Source organism: Hypomesus nipponensis, chromosome 23 (assembly GCF_054491055.1).
Source record: "Hypomesus nipponensis isolate SF chromosome 23, ASM5449105v1, whole genome shotgun sequence".
NCBI lineage: Eukaryota > Metazoa > Chordata > Actinopteri > Osmeriformes > Osmeridae > Hypomesus > Hypomesus nipponensis.
This window is the reverse complement of record NC_140383.1, coordinates 3,798,851-3,805,000: the sequence shown is the minus strand read 5'-3', so window position 1 is coordinate 3,805,000 and position 6,150 is coordinate 3,798,851.

Sequence of the window (6,150 nt, the reverse complement as noted above, 5' to 3'; positions counted from 1 at the left end):
GTGGGATGCTGTCTCATGGCTTGTTCCCCAGGCTGGGGTGGGGGGTCTGGGTGGTGGGGTGGGGGGTCTGGGTGGTGGGGTGGGGGGTCTGGGTGGTGGGGTGGGGGGTCTGGGTTTGAGGTTGGAGGGTGGTAGTTGGTGGGGTGGGGAAGGGCTGAATCATGGGAGCGTCGAGCAATGTATCCATTATCCATTTAGGCTTGCAGGGGAATTAACCAAGTCATGTGACCTGGGTGATAAACAGGCCCAGTAAGGACTGAACACACACTCACACATTTAATAGCACATGTAATAAAGGATGGATTGGTTCCACATTTCTGAGATACAGTGAGGTTGTGGGATTTTGACCCTGGGAGAATTCAACCACCTTACATCGTCTCTCTCTGGTGAAGCTGGCCTCAGAGCACTGTGTGTGTGTGTGTGTTTCTGCTGGTATGTGTGTGTGTTCTGGTATGTGTGTGAGCATGTTTGTTAGTGTTTCACATGATTGACCCCCCCAGTCCAGTGTGGGTTTGAGGTTGTTTTGACAAAAAACAGGATAACAAATCTTTGGGCTCAGAGTGGCGGTCTAAAAGTGTCGCCGTGGGACTCTTAAAAATGAACCCTGAATGATTTGCTGGTGGAAGGGGGACTGGGAGGCAGGGGGGTCTGGGAGGCAGGGGGGACTGGGAGGCAGGGGGACTGGGAGGCAGGGGGGACTGGGAGGCAGGGGGACTGGGAGGCAGGGGGGACTGGGAGGCAGGGGGACTGGGAGGCAGGGGGGACTGGGAGGCAGGGGGGACTGGGAGGCAGGGGGACTGGGAGGCAGGGGGACTGGGAGGCAGGGGGGACTGGGAGGCAGGGGGACTGGGAGGCAGGGGGACTGGGAGGCAGGGGGGACTGGGAGGCAGGGGGACTGGGAGGCAGGGGGACTGGGAGGCAGGGGGGACTGGGAGGCAGGGGGGATTGGGAAGCAGGGGGGACTAAGGGACCGGGAGGCCGGGGGGTGGGGGGGCAGACAGAGGAGCAGGTGTTGGATGTTGAGTGTGATGTTGGGCCCTTCTAAGACCTGGTTAAGCTGCAGCTTTCTAACCACCACACTGCTTCTAAGACCTGGTTAAGCTGCAGCTTTCTAACCACCACACTGCTTCTAAGACCTGGTTAAGGAGCAGTTTTCTAACCACCACACTGCTTCTAAGACCTGGTTAAGCAGCAGCTTTCTAACCACCACACTGCTTCTAAGACCTGGTTAAGCAGCAGTTTTCTAACCACCACACTGCTTCTAAGACCTGGTTAAGCAGCAGTTTTCTAACCACCACACTGCTTCTAAGACCTGGTTAAGCTGCAGCTTTCTAACCACCACACTGCTTCTTTCGAACTCTGTGAACCGACAGATTGCTTACAGGTTTGCTTGGCTGGATCTCTGCATAGCAAAGACCTCGATTCCTCTTCATTTGTGTGTGTGTGTGTGTGTGTGTCATGCTCAGCACTGCATATTTCAGGTGTCTTGGCTGATGCTGTGAAGCCCTCAGTTCTGCTTCAGGTCCAAGGGATCAGGGTTGAAAGGTCAGAGGTCGGCGGAGGGGGGCCAGGGGGAAGGTTACCATGGACTACAAAGTCGGAACGACCCCGTCTCAGCAAGGACAGACATTTACGTGAAGATCATGCTTCGTAACTGAGGTACACTGACCTAGAGAGAGACCAGAGAGACTCTGACCAACTGTACGCAACCAGACGACCCACATGACAAGGGAAGGCCGAGGCAGCCATCTTGAAGTGTCGATGTTGTGCTAGCCTGAGGTTATACAGTAGAGGTGAACTGCAAGATCATTATTACTTGTCACTTAGCAGGTTGTTGCTGTGAAGTGGCTCTGAAGGCTTTGAAGTGTGTGGCATGTTTTCACTGCAGTGATGGCTGAGAAAGTGGCTGTGTTCTGTTTGTCTCCGACAGGAGACAATGTGCAGAAAGCTGGGTTGACGTTTTTGGGGACATGTCATTGTTACTTCTAGGGACCCATGATGGGGAATGTGTGTGTGTGTGTGTGTTGAGATGTTGACTGTTTGCTCATTCCAAGGTTGCTGCTTGGAGAATGGGAACAGAGATAGGAATGTGAAGGGCAATCTGAATGTTCTTCTGGAAACCAGTCTCAAATCCTGCCCAGAAAAAGCTTACACCATAAAACTCTAAAAGGCAAATTCTCACTGTATACGTTTCCACGGTGATGAGCACCTTGTCTCTGCACATACAGAGTGAAACAACAACATGACATACACCCTCCTCTCCCCCTCTCCTCTCCTCTCCTCCTTGGTTCTCTCCTCTCCTCTCCTCTCCTCTCCTCTCCTCTCCTCTCCTCTCCTCTTCTCTTCTCCTCTCCTCTCCTCTCCTCTCCTCTCCTCTCCTCTCCTCTCCTCTCTTCTCTTCTCTTCTCTTCTCTTCTCCTCTCCTCTCCTCTCCTCTCTTCTTCTCTCCTCTCCTCTCCTCTCCTCTCCTCTCTTCTCTTCTCTTCTCCTCTCCTCTCCTCTCTTCTCTTCTCTTCTCTTCTCCTCTCCTCTCCTCTCCTCTCCTCTCCTCTCTTCTCCTCTCCTCTCCTCTCCTCTCCTCTCCTCTCCTCTCCTCTCCTCTCTTCTGCTCTCCTCTCTTCTGCTCTCCTCTAGTACAGATAATGAGGGGATGAAGGTTTGAGGGGGGGTAAACATACCGAGGACTAATTGAACACTGTGTCCCACCGCAACATTGAACTGTTAGGATTCCCTTTGACTGTGCATAGTGTTTGTCTATCACTCACACATCCACACACACACATGATCTATCACACACACACACGCTACACACACACACTCTGGAAACCGAGATTGGCACACCAAACAGGAATCTGAGTGTCGGGGATGCAACACTGACAGATCGCAGACTGAACACAGATTTCTCTGTAACGGTTACAAACACATCTATTATGAAAACACTTGAACTACAAAAACAACACCAGCCCTCACACACACAGCCTGGAAGTGTGTGTTCTGACTACGTTCCATTCTGTCTGCCGTTTCCTTCATCGGGGGGTTAATGTCGGGGTTGTATTAGGGCTATATGTAGCCTGGGTGATGAGGCTCAACCTGCGAAGAGTGTTTTTTGGAGGGGCTGGAGTACAAACACACACTGTGAGGCAGTCCAGGCGCTCTGGATAATGTTGCACATAATACGCATCATAAACTTTCTCAGGACACCGAGGAGGTTTGCTGGCTGGTGGGAAAACGTGTGTGTCTGTGTGTGTGTCTGTGTGTGTGTGTGTCTGTGTCTATGTGTGTGTGTGTGTGTGTGTGTGTGTTTTTCGATTCTGGGTCACCCGTGCTCATTAAATGCGACAGACTTGGACTTTGGGAACCCGTCGATCCCCTGGGACTCTCTCTCTCTCTTTCTCCCTCTCCCTCTCCCTCTCCCTCTCTTTCTTTCTCTCTCTCTCTCTCTCTCTCTCTCTCTCTCTCTCTCTCTCTCTCTCTCTCTCTCTCTCTTTCTCTCCAGAACAATCAGCCTGCTTCTAGTTTGTTTCCCCACATGCTTTTAATCCGTGTGTCTGGTCTGTGAGGAGCAGAGCAGAGCAGAGCAGAGCAGCAGGCCTCTAATGGGATAATAAGGTGCTGAAACCTGCTGTAGGGTCCCCTTGCGCTCCACCACAAACCACACGAGCACCGGCGGGCCGAGGGTCGAGAGCTGTCCATGCCCCCTATTCCTGCGCAGTCGACTCTTTCTCTCTCCCTCCCTGTCCACGCCTCTCTTACCGCCCTTCTGCTTCTTACTTGTCTCTCCTCGTCCTCTCTCTCTTTCTCTCTCTCTCTATCTCTCTCTCTCTCTCTCTCTCTCTCTCTCTCTCTCTCTCTCTCTCTCTCTCTCTCTCTCTCTCTCTCTCTCTCTGTCTCCTCTCTCTTTCCTCCACTTGTATTTAGTGTTCGGTGGTGATCCAGTGCGATCGGACTGGTGCCAACAGGAAATGGTCAGGAGACTTGTGAGGCGTGAGGGAAGAATCTTTTCTCTGGTGAGCAACATACAAACTCAGGAGGGAACTGTAACAGCAGGCCGGGAACACACCCCACGTTCGACACAGACAGTTTATTGATGTAAGAAAGCGACAGAGTGTCAGTTTGTGGACTGGTGTATGAACCATTTAGATGCTGATCTCTGGCTGTGTCTTTATATGGGCGTGGGAGGAGTCAGAGAGGGGTAGTGAGGCTTCATTAATCAAACAGGAAGAGGACTGAGGGAGGAGGACAAACACCCGTCTCATTATAGACTCACTGACGTGTACCTTTCACACCACACCACACAAGTGTGTGTGGGGGGGGGGGGGTGGGGGGGTGGGGTGGCGAAGCAAAGCTTCAACATACAGTTCAACTAAGTGCTCTGCCAGCATACTCCTCACCAATAAAATGACTCGTCAAACCTTAACGAACGGTAACTAACAGTAAATGTGAGATTTTTTTTCCAACACAAACACATAAAACACATTTATAATGGGATTTGTTTAGGAAGTCTGTCATGAGTTTTGTCTCTCGCTAAGATTTCTTTTAAATGCATTTAATGCTACATTTTTGGCAGCAGATGTGAACCAGTCACATCACAAGAGGAGTCTTGTATGAAGCAGGGTCTGCTGGTACAATACAACATTTTTCTAAACAAATTCCCCCCTACCTACTGTACAACTCTTCACCTAAATTAAATATTTTTTACATTAAAAAGGTTGACATCACCTAAACTGGATTGGATTTGCTCTCTAAAGGTCACTGAAGAGAACATTATTACCAACATCCAAACGCATCATTCATCATGAGTGTGGTTGTGGTCGTCCCACCTGGATTGCTCTGTGGTTGAACAGATAACAGTGCTTGACAGTCCAGAACCTCACAGCTGAATGGACTGACACCAACCTGTGGAGGACAGGACAAGACGCACGCCCTGTCACACCCCGCCTCCTCAGACACACACACATATATAGACACACACATATACACACACACACATATACACACACACACATATAGACACACACACATACACACACACACACATATACACACACACACATATACACACACACACATATAGACACACACACATATACATGCCCCAGATGGCCCTGTCACACCCCGCCTCCTCAGACACACACACATATATAGACACACACATATACACACACACACATATACACACACACACATATAGACACACACACATACACACACACACATATACACACACACACATATAGACACACACACATATACATGCCCCAGATGGCCCTGTCACACCCCGCCTCCTCAGACACACCTGTTGTCTTCCCCTCAGCGGTGTCTTTGTTACCCGGTGATGGTGATGTTTGTCTGGAGCTGTATTGACACCTGTTCTTAACTCAAGCCCACCTGACTCACTCTATCCAGAAACGTACAGTGTGTGTGTGTGTGTGTGTGACTATTGACCTGTCATGGGAGCCCCTTACTCAGCAGTAGTTAAAGACAGTGTGTGTTCCGGGACAGGTGGCTGGAAGGGAGCAACTCACACACACACACACATATACACACACACACACACATATATAGACATATACATGCCCCAGATGGCCTGAAAGTGTCTAGCTTCAAACACACAATGATTAATCACTCCTCATTGAGTTCACAAAGTCAGCACATCCAACTGCCTAGACTGACCAAAAGATCGGAATACGACAAACATATTTTCAGACAGAAAACCGGTTCGACTTTACCTTCTGTCGGGAAACATTGCTTTAGGAAAGTTTCAGTCCAGTTTCATTCATTCCTGTACTCTTCTCTCTCTCCTCTCAACCCTCTCACACACTCACACTCTACTGCATTCTATCCCTCTCTCTCCCTCTCTCCTTCCGTCTCTCTCTCCCTCTCTCCTTCCGTCTCTCTCTCCCTCTCTCCTTCCGTCTCTCTCTCCCTCTCTTTCCAACTTTCTCTTTTTCATCACTCTTACCTCCCTCCTTCCATCTGTCCTTCCTTTCCAAACTCTCTTTTCCCTTTCTCTCCCCCCCCTCTCTCTCTCCCCCCCCCTCTCTCTCTCCCCCCCCCCTCTCTCTCTCTCTCTCTCTCTCTCTCTCTCTCTCCCCCCACCCTCCTCCCTGACTCCTCCCAGTACTAGATATAAGGCGGCGTGCGTGTTTC